Source organism: Papio anubis, chromosome 7 (genome assembly GCF_008728515.1).
Source record: "Papio anubis isolate 15944 chromosome 7, Panubis1.0, whole genome shotgun sequence".
NCBI classification, from domain to species: domain Eukaryota; kingdom Metazoa; phylum Chordata; class Mammalia; order Primates; family Cercopithecidae; genus Papio; species Papio anubis.
The window spans coordinates 93,661,155-93,674,010 of record NC_044982.1 but is presented as its reverse complement, the minus strand read 5'-3'; the positions used below and the strand labels follow the sequence as shown (position 1 = coordinate 93,674,010).

The 12,856-nt window shown below is 39.7% G+C and overlaps 2 long non-coding RNA genes across 4 annotated transcripts in view; one reads left to right on the top strand and one right to left on the bottom strand.

The window, feature by feature from the left end:
• The window catches only part of LOC103886044, a 43,580-nt gene extending 34,976 nt beyond the window's left edge, over positions 1 to 8,604 (top strand). Inside the window, exon 4 of the long non-coding RNA XR_002523215.2 lies at positions 8,280 to 8,604. This is a non-coding gene — a long non-coding RNA (uncharacterized LOC103886044). The remainder of the gene's footprint in view (positions 1 to 8,279) is intronic.
• LOC110743722 overlaps positions 1 to 12,856 on the bottom strand; it is a 65,653-nt gene that overhangs the window by 21,038 nt on the left and 31,759 nt on the right. For all 3 annotated transcript variants that reach the window (XR_002523212.2, XR_002523213.2, XR_002523214.2), the window contains exons 2-3: positions 7,200 to 7,332; positions 6,075 to 6,241 (exon numbers count right to left, since the gene is read on the bottom strand). This is a non-coding gene — a long non-coding RNA (uncharacterized LOC110743722). The remainder of the gene's footprint in view (positions 1 to 6,074; positions 6,242 to 7,199; positions 7,333 to 12,856) is intronic.

Here is a 12,856-nt window from a genome sequence, read left to right as displayed (position 1 = left end):
TCAGGCTTCTGGTGATCAGCAAAGGAAGAGTCTGGTTTCCATAAATCAGAGAGGTAGTTAGCAAAGGTGAGTTGGGACTTAAGGGAACTTTGTGTTGAAAGCCAAAAGACTTGTACTTGTGCCTTAATTATACAACTTAGGTCCTCAAAGAAGGGTGCGACTTAGAGTAGGTGAGGCTGTTCTGTCAGCTGATCAGAGAAGAAAGCGTTGATCTTCTAGGCATAAGAAACTGAGCTTGGGTGAAGATGAAAGTATATACTCCTTTTGGGTTTCCCACTGCTCAGCAGAGCAATGGTTGTGTTGGTATTTAGCTGTCTGAAGATGTAAAATTGTGTCTTCTATCCTGGTGGAATATTAACAATCCCTGAACCTCTCCTAATCAAGATGTCATGTGTACCCTCACATCAGATGAATTGAGCTCAACAGGTTGGTGGGTGAAACTTGGACATCTATTTTGTTTTTAATTTTATTTTTAAGTTTTCCAAGTGATTCCAATTGCAGTCAAGCTTAAGAACCACTGACTTAGAAGTTTTAAGATGGAAATTTGCAAAGGGCTGCTATTCAAATCACTGTTCCTATAGCTACATAGCTGTTTATGATCTAAGACAACACCTGGATAAGTGTCAAAGGTCAATTATTAAGAGGGTCTGGCAGTGAAAACTGATACCATCCAGGTGGGCCTTCTAAGATAATAACTTGCTATGAAGCTTCATGTTCGTTTCCACATTAGGAATGCAGAGGCAGCATATTAGGGGGAAGCTGGCATGGTGTGATTCACAGAGCATATGCTGTAGGCTCTATTTCTTTACAGTGCACAAAGGAGCCTCAGGACAAGGCCTTCCTCACTCCTCCAAAAGCCCTCGTATCAGACTAGGGGGATACTTCCTTTTGAAATTAGCCAGCTTGTCTCTGTCATTGACTGTTGCAAATGACTACTGAATTTATATAAAGTTCATTGATGTTCCTTGTTGGGTTCGAGATTATAAATTTTTCTGCCCGACTGTCATTGGGAGTAGACTGGAAAGCTGGAGACAAGATTCCCATAGCTTTGGTAGACATGATGACTGGCATAACAAGTAGAGACTGGATAGTTCCAAAAAAACTCAGGAACTTAAGAATGTTAATATAAGGTAATGAAGGCAAGGGATGTGTGTAAGGAAGCCTATTGAAGAGTCCAACAATCTTGATTATAGTTTTGTTGCTTTTTTTTCGTCTTTCTTTACCTCTTGTGCTAGCATCTCTGCCCAGTTCAAAAGATTATGAGAGAGACCAGCTAGAGCAGAACTGGGCAGAACCTGGAGTTTTGACCAATCACCAGGGGCTGATTTTTAAAAAGTTTGGACTTCTAGGGAAGTCCAAGGGTAGCTGACCGGTGAATAACTAAGCAACAATGCAAAATAGGACTCCAAGGCTGTCCAGCAACAGACATGGGTAGAGATCCAAGATGGAGGGCATCTGGTAAACACAGGAGATCACATGAATCTCCAGTCTTGAGCCTTAGAAATGGAAGAACTGGCAGGACTCTAAGAGAACCTATTGTAGGGTGCTCAGAACAGGGGTGCTATACAGGAAAACAAGGCAATGAGTTGTACTTGGGCACGTGGGCAGGATGAAGCACATTAAACTGGACTAGGAGTTAAAGCCTTGTCCTATGAAATCAACCTTGAGCCCAGCCTGGAGAAATGAGAAAAGAGTTTGTCCAGGGGCCAAGGGGACTTCACGCTTGGCTGATGAACTGCTGGTCTACAGCTCCCTGAATTCCCCTTACCCGAGGTCAAGATGAGTTCCAGTCATGTCAGGGCTGGACCTGTAGGTTGGGGTTAAGTGGTTCCAGCTTCTATATAGAGGCAGGAAGCCAAAAGGATCATTACCATAAGTTTTTTTTTTTTTTCAAATTCACAATTCTACTTTCCTCCCTCAACTACAATTTTGTTCTATGGACACGTTCTAAGAGTATGTGCAGAGGATAAAGATTAAATAAACTTTTCCAAGTAAAACACAGTTAAAGGCTACTGCACTGTGGCCAAAAGACTTTCTGTAAAGGTCAAAAGTACTTACTGTAGAGAGCAACCAAATGCATTTGATGTTCTTTTATGCTCTAGAATATCTAATACTATGTAGAACACATAATATACTTTAAGTGAGTGCATATCAATACATACAAGAAAATCATAGTTATGAGAGAGGTGTATAATTGATATGATATTTGAAATATCACTACTGTGCACTGATTTTAATTTTTTTAAGTTTCTGCAAAACTTTACTCTTGTTTTCTCTCTTTAAAATTGTAAATCTTAAATATTTAGAAGATATCTTGCTGTCATATAATATCTGATATTCACACACGTGCACATAGGTACACAAATACACACAAACAGAGACTTCCAATGAGAAAACCCTGAAAAAGGAGTTTGGGGAGTGCTGTGTTAACCAACATATTGCTGAGTTAGCAACTAAATAACCAGCTACATACATCCCTTTTGTATCATCGAGTAGTGTGCATTCTTAAAGTGATAATGGAACTAAATTTGGAGAGAACAGGCCCTTAAGTTTCAATTTATTTGTTTCACAATCACAGCCTCAAACTGAAGGGAAAATTACGCTGCAGTTTGATAAATAAAGCACTATACATTCAAAAACAAAATGCAAAATGAAAACTTTTAGAACTTCAAATAATCAAGGATCTTAGATTAATTCCATCAGTGGTTGAGAGTTTTTTGTTGTTGTGAATTTGCTGGAGAATTTAGTATGAAAGCACTCTAACTAGTGTCTGATTATATCAGTGTCTCTATTTCCTTTTAGAACACACATCTGTTGTTGTGGGGGGTTTTTGGAGAGGAGAGTGTGGTTGTGGTTATTATGGAAATACGGCAAAACCAAATATTTTAAAGCAGATGAGAAGAAACCCACAAACAGTTGGCTCACAAATGTTGTAATGCTTTCCACACCCAGGCATAAAGCAAGCCGCAGCGGCAGCAGCAGCAGCACTCCTGGTGGCCTCTGTTTTATCTGTTTCAAACACTGGGCTGCTCCTGTTAGTTAACTGACTGGAGATTGTTTTCTCCCTTTATCCCCTCTCTCTCTTTTTAATTGTTGTTACTCTGTTTTGCCTGAAAGCTGCAGTATCTCACTGTTCATTATTCCCTGTTCAGTCAAATCCTGTCCAAAATTAACTCATTGTGTGCTGGAGTTCTTCTCAAGCTCTCTTGTCTTACAAGATGCACAAAATAGACCTCACTGGAGCTCTTTTAAGAAGTTTGCATATCATACAGATAATTCTTTGAATTCACTCAAAGCTGACTTTACTGGGCTGTGTTTCTTTAATATTTACAACTTCTAACTAGAAATATTTCTAATTACTAATAAGAAATGGTTATTAAATTCCAAAGTTTCAACCATTTTAATCTTTCTCTTTCTCTCTCCCTCCCTCTCTCTTATATAAACCTAGTTCTGCAGACCCTGTTTTGACTTTAGTTTCTCTTTTTTATTTTGCTTGGAAAATTTTAAAAGAGTCTTTGAGTCTCCAAACTAAAGCTATAAGACAGAAAAAAAAAAGCCACCAGTCAGTACAGCTGGGGAACTAGTTTCTCATATCAGCATCAAATTCCAAGGTATTCAACTTGAATTAAGTGCAGCCATTAGAAAAACCATAGAAATAGGAAAGTTGCTGTTGTAAATTAATGATTATTTGCTGTGTGCGTTAGAGTTGCTGTTTGTACCACATTTTATTGTGATGTTTTATTCTTATTCAGTGCAACAGTAATTGGGTCCTAAACATGATAAAGTATCTTAAAGGCTGCATTGGTAGCTGAGCTGCCTACAGCAGGTTTTTAACTCTAGTTAAAGAAGGTTAATCAAAGCTAATGAATCTGTTTTATCCATTGCCACGAGTTAAAAAAAAAAAAATGTGCCAGGAGGTGACTGAACTAAAATCTGAATTGTTCAGCTGTGAACGCAAATACATTTTTAGCATAATGATTTTGCAAGCCTCTTGGATGGCCCTGGGTCTGTGGATGGCAGGTACCTGCAAGCTCTGTAGTTTTCTTACCTTTCTACCACTGCTCACTCTTTTGCCATTAAAAAATATGAGCCTTATGAAAATACAGGAGAGGGAATGCAATCCCACACTACAGCCTTCAGTGTGAGAATATCAAGAGACTGTTGCATTCAGAAGTTCAGAATAGCTCTGCTCTTTATAAAAGAATATGAGGAGCCCCCTAATAAGGCCAATTCATTAGAACAAGTGTTTGTTACTAAAACACACCACGCAGGACCACAGGGATCCGAGCCAGACAGCACGGCAATTAAAGTTGCCTCCCTTCCAAACGCAGGCGGCCCACCAACTCTCACCCACGAGTTCTGCTTTGTTTTCCTATTAGAAATGTGATTGAAGAATGCAAGTTCATAATTTGTTCATGAAGCAGAGGACAAGTAACTCTCTGGTTGCAACATCCTTTTATACACTTTAAATCAGAATTTAAAAAAAAATTCAGGTTGCTTGTGTGTCCTTTCTAAAGGCGCAGGAGAAGCAAAACCGTCTTCCTCTGGGAATATACCTTGGTGCCCAGAAAATATTGCCTAGTTGCATTTGAAAAAACGCTCAGTGAGCGACCTTCCTCCAAATATTTAAAATCACAGTGGTGGAGGGTTTTTAATTTTAATCCCAGCATTTACAGAAAACACACACACACACACAGCCTGCAGTGACACCTTTCCCCTCCCCTTTGGTGCTCTGCGGAGCTTTGGAATGAGATTCATAGCGACTCAGGACTGTTGCTGGCAAGGAAAACCCCCTGCCTATGAGACAGAAAGAGGGGCGGGGAGGGCCATTGTGGCTTTCCCTCCTGCTCTCTTTTTAAATCCAAATAATATTTGTACTTTGGGGGGAGGGTGTGAAAAAGGGATCAAGATATGAAGCAAGGCAGAACCCAAAAAGCGAGGGGGAGAATAAAGCTCAAGGAGAGAGACTAGCTTTGGTCCGAGAAAGGGCCTACATCACAGGTTTCAAAAGCATCTTTTTTCAGTTTCACAAGCCACAACCCCCTTGATGAAAACTAGTTGCGAAATTCAGTGCCTGTTAGGCCTCAGCTAATTAGAAAAAATGGGCTTTTTTTTTCTTTTCCTTTCTTTCTTTAGCACCTTTTCTTTCAAGCATTTAGTCTCAGGAGGGGGATCCAGGCTCTTGGCCGGGCTGTTTTGAAAACACGCCTTTGAATGCCTCTCCCTAATTCACGCCTTTTGTTTTTCAGCTTTTGTGTTTGCCAGTTTGACCATATAACGTTATACATCTGGTGTATAGCTTGTTGGGGGCTTTTTTCTCCCAGGGTTCCTATGCATTCCCTATAGGACCCTCCTGAGCTTCAATTTGAGCGATCGTGTAACATAAAGGGGGTAAAGGAGAGCCTAGGAGGCTGGGGAGTTGGGGGAAGGAGGGAGCAGGAGAGGGGAGGAGGCCTGGGGGAGACAGAGAGAGAAATGAGTGAAACATAAAAAAAAAAAAAAAAAAAAAAGTTGAAAAGAATTCTTTTGCTCTCTTCTTTTCTTCTCACTGTTGCGACTGGACCCTGAGTCAGCCGGCGACAAGGCCTCGGTGGGAAAATGACGGGGCCACAGAATAGATAACTCATTGGAATTCTGGCAACATATTCGTAAATAAAACAAAAGTGGGGAGGCGGGCTGGGGGAGGGCGTGTGTTCCTGGGGGAAGCGCAGAGCTGCACAGGGCAGGGCTAGGAGGACATTTCCAGGGCCGGCTCCCTGCCTTGCCTCTTGCAGGGGAAATATAAGATGGTCAAAGGAAAGGAATCCAACAGTTTTGCCCAGGCTTATTTAGCAAAGCTCTTGCAGCTGGAGCTGTTTATTATTGCAGCTAGGAAGATGCTCTTCCAAACACACTTCCCAAGCTGAGAGAGCAGAAATCATCTAGCTTATTTCTTCAGAGCCTGCACGGTCTGTGACTCAGAAAGGGGTTTCTGTTAAAAGAGGAACATACTTGAGCGTGGTTATTTTTTCCCCAGCTGCTCAAGAAGAGGCTTCCCCCAGATTTAGTTTGCAGGTATCTTTCTCAACTCTTACCTCCCATGCACACTTTTGATAAAACAGCTTGGATACCGCTTCTTGGAATGATGATACTGATGTAAGTTTCCTGACTTAAAAGCTCCCAGTTGTCTAATGGATTTTGTTGCTACTGGTGCTCCCTGATGGGTAATCTTGTGGATGAGCTCTCATCTCAATTTCCCCATCTGCAAAATGGACATATCTTAATATCAAAGTCACAATTCTTAGTTTTCACATACCCGGACGGTTCCTCTTCTAATGAGTCTATTTCATATGTTTAATATACACACTGTGTGTGTGTGTGTGTGTGTATCTGTGAGCACATAAAACCCATTATAAAGATATAGTGTATATTTTGGTGGTTGTGATTTTTGTATGTCGTCCAACTGCTCTAGAATAACTCTGCAAGCTTGATTTTGGCTGAAAGAAAACCTAGAATAAATAGGAAGACAATATGTTTGTGGCGGTTGTTTAAAGCTAATACCAGCAGCTTTTTCTTTTCTTTACTGCTGAACAATTTCAAAAGCAATACTAGGCATGAAAGCAAAACAAACTCATTTCAGTGCAAAGCTTATGAGTTATTTGTGTTTCCCTGAATTTAAGGAGGGGGTGGATGAGTAGGAAATTTGTTTTAAATATAGAAATGGGGAAAATACAACAAACTCCACAGAATATCTTGGAAGGTTCTGCAGCTTGAAGTGCAGAGTTTATTACAGATGTGATGTAACTTGTGAGTATAATTTTCAAAAATAGCTGAAGAATACACTGTGAGAAATCTTACCAAAAATATCACTTTCCCCAATATATTTGTAACTCAGGATACCAGCTGATTAACCCCTTGAAAAGAGTTTCTCTAGGTGGAAATCTGTATCCCTGTCTGTTCTTAATCAATCCAGCCACACGACCAATAATGTGGATGCAAGGGTTAACACAATTAAATTAGCAAATGTTTGGAAGGAAATGGCAAAATTGGTTTTTAAAAAGATGTTTAGCAAAGATATTTTGCTGTTCCAATCAGACACAGCATTATACAATAGGCTATTTTCAGGAATCTATTTTTTCCTAAATGTTAATCAGACCAGAAGAAAGCGCCTGTTAGTCCACATTGAGATATGCCGTAATTCCCTTGGAAAAGTAACTTACCTTAGGGAAATATTTTGCTTCACAGAAAAAGACTGTTTATTTACTCTGAATTCTTTCCCTTGCAAGGTTGTTGTCTGGTTTTTGTTTTTGTTTAAACTGGTCTCAGAACATGGAGAAGTAGGACCATCGTCAACTGAAACAAAAACAAAACAAAACAAAAAAACCATGGACTTGAGCTAAAATTCTTAAATGAATTGTTTAGCTTCAAAATGTAAAACTGTCCCAGCAAGAATGTCACAAAGTGTAAGCACAGAAGGATCTGTATTTTACTGAAAACATTCTTTATATAACACCCAAAGAACACGAAAAGAACGAGCCACCCTTACTTATATTACAATGTCTGTATTTGTTATCTTTTCAAGTGTGCTTAACAAATTGATACCATTTTCTAAAAGATTTTTTAGTTTGAGACTCCTAACTCATCCACCTGCTCTCCTAGGTCACAACTGTAAGTCCAGAAAAAGGCGTGCTTTGTTTCTGTGAAAACTGGCTTTATTTCTAGTTATAAGGGAGGCTGAACTTTTAGGCAAACTTGGTGCCAGGTAGCAGCAGCAGGAGCAACGTGAAAAAGAAAAAATGGCAGTTACTCACTTAAGAAAATAACATTCTGTTGATCGACAAACACCCTTTAAATTTTAGCTATTAACAGCTCTTACAGAAACAGGAACTGCCAATAACAAACTTGATTTCTAATGTCCCCAAGGTAATAATAATCCACTAATTTGACTATATCCCAGCTGGCCTATACAGCAGTTTCTATTTGTTGCTTTTTTTTTTTCCCCATCAGGGAAGACTTATCTTTCTTTGGGAAAAAAAAAATGCTGGGGGGTATGCTGTAAAGTTAAGAAGGAGTGTGGAGAGGAAACACATGGAAATTTAATGTGAAAGTTTCTTGTTGCAATAAAGCTGTTAGGTTTGGCATGTAGACTGTTATCAGATGGTTCCTTTGACATTACTTGAGCCTTTCAGTAAGTAAGACAAGCCTGAAGGATTAGGTTGTCAACTTCAGCCTGTCATCTTTGAGCTGAAAAAAAGAATTGCTTTTTTCTTCCTTTCTTTCTTTCTTTTTTTTTTTTTCAGGTTGCATCTTCCTTCACCAGCTTTGAGCTTCGGAGACCGCAGCAGAGGTAGTTAATAGAAGACAACCTCAGGCCCACATTGATCATGGAAGTCTAGCTTTTAAAGATAACTGAGTCAACCAAGCTGTAAGGCTAATCACCCTGTGCAAGTATGAATTTATCTAAAGAGGATTTCATGTGGAACCCCCGGAGCCGGCCGCCAAACGGATGACTGCACACTTTAAGAAAGTTCGTGGGACTTCTCCCAATCAACTGTCAGGCCACATAAAGGGTCTGGAACGCGCTGACTTAAGCAAACAATATTTAGCCATCTAAGGATACCATAAGGCCCAAGATTTTGCTTTGTTGGTGCTGACAGGAAATATTGATACGTATCAAGTAACACTCCTGATGCAAAAAGGGAGATGTGACTCCTTTCGGTACTATCTCTATTTAGGAAACTGTCTTGTGCTTTAAAAGAAAGCACAGGTGGGGGCAGGGACAATGTCAAATCCAGCACTTCACTGGGTACTTTTCCAGCTTTCCTGGGATCACAATTTCATGAAAATAGGAACTGAGCTAACGTTGTCTCCTTTAAAAAAACAACAACAAAAAAAAAAAAAAAAAAAAAACCCAAATGTATTGGAATTTGAATTTGCAAAATCTCAAAATGTCTAGCTGACAAGTGGACCCTGCCCATAACCCCAAAACTATTCTTTAAGTTTATTAACCTAGGAAACCTGTCACTGATTAGGTTTGGGTGCATTTCTCAGCTTTTACAATAGTCTATATTAGAACTATCTGGTTACAGAGTCTGAAAAGTAAATAGAAATATGTGGCTATTAAGTCAAAAATCCCCTAAACAGGACATATGAGTCAAAACTCGATTTTTTGTGAGAAATAATGTCTGTCATCCTACTGACTCATCACTTCTAGACATTCACGGCTTTAATTACAGGGGAAAAATTTTAAGTCCTATCTTGGAAAAATTTGATAGGGAATATTGGGCTGTTACCATAGAATAAAGGTTGGGTTGGAGGATTTAATTTAAAAAGGAAAAAGAAAGAACCCTATTTTATCAGAATACTCTAAACATTCTCCATCAGTAATGTTGTGCCTGAGGTGATATCCTTGAAGATGCTGGAGGTGGCGGTGTTAATGAAATACCCGTTGGCATTAAATAGCATTTCTAGAATCCTGATTGTAGTGCTAGAAAGGAAAGTGAATTTTGTAACAGCACAATAAACAAGGGGAACTGAGAAAAAAGAACCCGCTCGTTCTTTAAGGAAGATCGCTTCCAGTTAAACAAAGAAATTTAGGGTCGTCTGCTTTTCATGAAAATCACATACATATGGCCTTTGAAATTTGTCACTGAAGATGGTTTTGCTCTAAGGTAAAATTCACCACTTTATAGCTTTTCAGCTGCAAGTCTCTGGATTTTTTTTCTTCTCTCTTTTGGCCTGCAGCCCAATATGAATGTATGATCACTAGCACAATAGTTAAACATCTGAGTCTTTTTGAAGTGTCTTCAATGTTACAATGATGTGATGGTTGATTGCCTAGCAGTCAGTTTAGAAAAGACTGCATTCTGCCCCCTAGTGGTAGAAATTAAAGTTTAATGGCTGCTTCATAATATATAATGCCTTTTTTCTCCCCCTCTTTTCCATACGTTAAGGATACAGAGCAGTGTGGGAATTACTGATGAGTTTTGTCATAATCAGTAAAGTGTATATTTTAAACAGGAAAATTTCTAGACTGAATGGACAGGTTTACGAGGCACAGGGTCATTTGATGTATGTTTTGTGTACTCTGCTGTGCTTTGCCAAACAATATACATTACCACTATAAACAGACATTGTCCCTAACACAGCATTCCTTCTGGGAAAATTTTGGGACCTCTTAATAGAAGCTATTAACCAAAAAGGTCATGGTGTTGCCAAAATTATACACACACACACACAGACACACACACACACACACATATTCAAAGAAAGCATGATATATTGTCAGAACTTCACGTCTCTTTTCAGATGACCATTTTTTTTGTACAGGAGGCAATAAAAACAATTTGCACTAATCACACCACTTACTACTCCACAGGTCACATTCCCTTTGTGTTCAAGTTCAAAAAAACCACACACACCAAAGGTAAAGAAAGGGTTTGTGACATCCACAAGATTTTGATGTGGGAAGCATTGATCACGTATAGCTTTTTTTTTTCAGCTGACAACAAAGTAGAAGACATTTGCTTGAGTTTTTATCCTGTCCTGGGTTCTTGCTTGTTTGTTTTTCATCTTTAATGTAGAATTCATATATTGCATGCAGGCAAGCACTGGAAGGCACACAAAATCAAGCACCCATGATATAGGCATCATCCCATGAGTGTGTGTTTAGATCTTGCAGAAGTGAAACTCCATGTTGGAGGAAGACGGGACAGACTGAGGAGAAGGAGGAGGAGGAGGCATCCGTGGAGAGTGGACAGGCGGGACAGCTGGACCATGTGTAACGTGTCAGTTTGCTTCTGTGCCACTATTGTGTTGCTGATGTTGGAATGCAGGGAAGGCGCTAGTTTATTGAATAAGGAGCCATGTAAATTCCAGCTGTCAACATGTGATCACTCCCTTGGACAAAGAGAGAGGTTTTCTCCTCACTCATATTTGATTTCTAGTCACAGCTACACATTTTCCGGAGCCCTCGTTGCCACCAGGCTACATCCGAGTAGCCTTTGGCCAGCCTTCTCTTTTCAGACTGGTTTTGTAGGATTAGTACCTGGCTTGTAAGGGTGTGTTGGCTGGCATTCAAATGACACACAGTCAGAATTAGTTCAAAAAGAATGCTATGGCTGTAGTGATAACAAATAATCAACAGTATTTTTAAAGCAGAATACTTGCTATTGTTTGATTTATTTCAGTATAAAAGGCAAATGCTTTACTCAAGAAGAATAGTCCAAAACAAAAATTCATACACTATGTAGCTTTTCTTATTGTGAGGCATGTCAACTGGGTTGTAACCATGCCAATCTATGCCTTTCTTTAAAAACTGCTCCAGGGAACCACAGGTCCACAGAGGGACAGAGAGGCGCTCACTTCTTATCTTGCTGTCTTGCTATCTAGCTCTGTACTCTTGCCATGTGGTTTGAGAGAGACTGCTGACATTTCTGAGATTTTGAGTGGGGTTCTGGGAAGCTCTCTACAGACTGGAAGGGGAGGAGGAAGAGGAGACCGAGGAGCGGGAGGAGAGGAGAAAAGCATTCTCTGAGTAAGATCAACTCCAAAGCAGCTTGAGTCTCATGGGAGTTTAATTAGAGCAAAAAAATTCATCCTTGTTCACACAGGCAAAAATTATTCATATCTAGGCGATCTTGGATGCCAGTATTTTTTTTTATAATGGAAAACATAGAACATTTTGTGGTGTGTGGCAGAATCTCAGTCTTTCTCCTTGCTGCAGAATTTCATTATCTTGAAAGAACTCAAAATGCTACAACATTGGAACGGTAAGGCTCCCTTACCCAGGCACACATTGCTTTTCTGTTGCCATGATATGGCACTCCCTATAACTCTGCCTATAATTTGCAGTAAGAGGACTTTGATGCCTCTTTAAATATATATATGTGTGTGTGTGTGTGTGTGTGTGTGTGTATAACATATGTACGGATTATATATGTATTTCACTTTAAGTTACTCAACATAATACCTCCATAAATTTCCATAGGGGTATTTTCTAGAAATACATGGTTAAACATTGGATGAAATGGAGAAATTTCTGGTGTCAGGGTTGCCTAGAAAAACTCTTTTGACCTAAAAAAAAATACATTTTTTAACCCCCATTAATTTTCTAATAAAAATATTAACTCCAATTTCAAAATGATTTGGTGACATTTAGCTATATTGATTTTAAAAGATGTAAAGGTAGCTTCATATTGAAATCATTCATTGGTCATCAAATCATTGCCATGACCATCATCTTCATCCACTACTGAATGGTTTGCTGTTGACTAACACATGCTGTGCTCAACACAGGGAAGGGCACACAGATGTAAAAGAGGATGTTTTCCTCGCCTTGCCTAGGATTAGAGTGAGGTGAGTGAAGCCTATGAACAATTTTTTTTTTTTTTTTTTTGAGATAGAGTCTTGCTCTATCACCCAGGCTGGAGTGCAGTGGCACCATCTCAGCTCACTGCAACCTCTGCCTCCTGGGTTCAAGTGATTCTCATGCCTCAGCCTCCAGAGTAGCTGGGATTACAGACGTGTGCCACGATGTCTGGGTAATTTTTTCATTTTTAGTAGAGACGGGGTTTCACCATGATGGCCAGGCTGGTCTCAAACTCCTGACCTCAGGTGATCTTCCCACCTTGGCCTCCCACCGTGCTGGGATTGCAGGTGTGAGCAACTATGGGGGGCCCAAACTTTGATATTTTGTTTGTCATGGATTGTTTGCACTCATTTTGATTTTTCAGTATATCTCATTCAAATATTATTTCTCCTGATTACTAAGATGTTTGGTGCTTCTTTAAACGCTGTACCCAGAGAAGTGCCTCACGGTCCATCCCCGCTGGCTTGCCTCACGTGGAAAGATGGAGGCTCGCTTGTTTGTTTCTGT